The sequence below is a fragment of the Babylonia areolata genome, chromosome 13, assembly GCF_041734735.1.
Source record: "Babylonia areolata isolate BAREFJ2019XMU chromosome 13, ASM4173473v1, whole genome shotgun sequence".
NCBI classification, from domain to species: domain Eukaryota; kingdom Metazoa; phylum Mollusca; class Gastropoda; order Neogastropoda; family Buccinidae; genus Babylonia; species Babylonia areolata.
In genome coordinates this window covers 4239242-4241741 of record NC_134888.1, presented here as the reverse complement: position 1 = coordinate 4241741, position 2500 = coordinate 4239242, and the positions used below count along the sequence as shown (strand labels likewise).

Sequence of the window (2500 nt, the reverse complement as noted above, 5' to 3'; positions counted from 1 at the left end):
CCTGATTAGCTTTTGTGTCTGTGTGCATGCGTGCGTGCGTATGTCTGTCTGTGTGTGTGTGTGTGTGTGTGTGTGTGTGTGTGTGTGCATGTCTGTCTGTCTGCCTTTGTGTGTGTCTGGTGCGTGTGTGTGTGTGTGTGTGTGTGTGTGTGTGTGTGTGTGTGTGCATGTCTGTCTGTCGGTGTGTCTGCCTTTGTGTATGGTGCGAGCTACAGACTCCACGTGTGTGTGTGTGTGTGTGTGTGTGTGTGTGTGTGTGTGTGTGTGTGTGTGTGTCGTGACATGCGCGCGCGCGCGCGTGTGTGTGTGTGAGTGTGTGTGTGTGTGTGTGTGTGTGCGTGCCAGTGTGTGTGTGTGTGTGTGCCAGTTGTGTGTGTGTGTGTGTGTGTGTGTGTGTGTGTGTGTGTGTGTGTGAGTGTGTGTGTGTGTGTGTGTATGTGCCAGTGTGTGTGTGTGTGTGCGTGTGTGTGTGTGTGTGTGTGTGTGTGCCAGTTGTGTGTGTGTGCATTTGTCTCAGTGCATGTGTGTGAAGGGGGAGGGAGGGGGGGGGGGCGCGCACGTGCTGTGTGTACAACAACAACACCCATCTATCAAACCTCTCTCAGCCACCACCACCACCCCCTCCCACCCCCACCACCCCACCACCCAACCACCCAACCACCCCACTCCATGATATCACCAGTTTTGGGTCGTCTGTCACAGTCGATATCAAAGCTACCCGATAAGTCTGTACCAACACTGTGGTTACTTACTCACACTTGACTGACACAGTGTATGTGGCTTGGCTGTCTGGCCCTCCCTGATATCTTTGAAGACAACGTCATGCTTTGGAGCTCTGACGAAACATGCCTAGAGTGCAAAATCTGGATGAGGTAAAAGGGGGGACAATAAATTATGACCATGAAGATGAGTTACCCGGTCCCTTTAAAAAAAAAAAAAAAAAAAAAAAAAACTTCCTTTTTTTTTGTTGTTGTAATACTTCGGAGGAGGGTGGCAGAGTGGTTAAGACCACTACATACGGTGTCTGTGAGGGTGTGGGTTCGATTCCCCCTCAGTCTCGCCCTTTCTCCCTAGTTTGACTGGAAAATAAAAAGTAAGCGCCTAGTCATTCGGTTGAGACGATAAACCCCAGGTCCTGTGTGTGTGCAGCACGCAGTTGGCGCACTGTTAAAAAAAAAAACAAGAGAGGCAAAGGCCTTCAAGACTCATTTGTGATACACTTTTAAAAAAAAAATTTTAAAATCAAAAAAATCAAATCGTTAAAATGTGTTCTGTATTTGTTATTATAAAGCTTCGCGTTAAAAAAAAAAAAAAAAAAAAAAAAAAAAAAAAATCCTAACCAGATTCGAATTAAGTCCCCTAGCATTAATTACAGAGTAATTTCCCTTTTTTTACTATCTGCACCAAAAACGTTTGCAAAATAAATAAAACTTCCATGCTTAGCAAAAGAAGTTCCTGTTTGAACAAAAAATGATAATAATGACTCACTCTTGTTGTTGGGTCAGAATATCAGATCAAAGTGCCAAGTTTAGAGAATACAAAAAATATAAATATAACAGTAAATGCAGTTTGCATATAATTAGGCTTCTTTTTTTTTTTTTTTTTTTTTTTTTTTTCTTTTTTTTTTTGGTGCCCATCCCAGAGGTGCAATATTGTTTTAAACAAGATGACTGGAAAGAACTGAATTTTTTCCTATTTTTATGCCTAATTTGGTGTCAGCTGACAAAGTATTTGCAGAGAAAATGTCAATGTTAAAGTTTACCACGCACATACAGACACACACACACACTCACAAACGAACACCGGGTTAAAACATAGACTCACTTTGTTTACACAAGTGAGTCAACAAACCATGGCAACAAGAGTGTTATTGTCTGGCAAAATTATGTCGAAGAACTCCACTCTGATTGGTACACAAATATTTACGTATGCTTTCAATGCCTGTGACTAAGCGCGTTGGGTTATGGTGCTGGACAGGCATCTGCCAAGCAGATGTGGTGTAGCGTATGTGGATTTGCCCGAGCTCGGTGACGCCTCCTCGAGAAACTGAAAGTGAAAACTGAAACTTCTCTTTTTTTTTTCTTGTCCATGTTCGTTCTTTCATTCATTCCAGTCAATCAGTCAGTCAGTCAGTCAACGTCTCAGTCATCTACTTGTTTTTCTTTTCTTTAGGTAGTGTCAAACAGAACATGCGTCAGTTAAAATAAACAACACAAAAAAACAACAACCAACAACAACGACACCAATCGCACGCATGTACACTCACTAGTACGACACACTGAGACACACACACACACACACACAGAGTTCAGAGTGACTGAACATATATGTGCACGCTGGTTCTGATTGAAAGCAAGCAAGCAAGGAAGCAGTCAGTCAATGCATAAATACATGAACAAATCAATAAACAACTAAATGAACATATCAATGGATAATTGATAAACAAGTGGGTTTTTTTATCAATGTGTCTATCTCGTTCCGTGTATGATTCCGAGAAAGA

The 2500-nt window shown here is 42.2% G+C and overlaps 1 protein-coding gene across 1 annotated transcript in view; it reads left to right on the top strand.

Moving 5' to 3' along the window:
- Positions 1–2500, top strand: part of LOC143288995 (mannose-P-dolichol utilization defect 1 protein-like) — an 18983-nt gene that overhangs the window by 3954 nt on the left and 12529 nt on the right. The window lies entirely within an intron of this gene.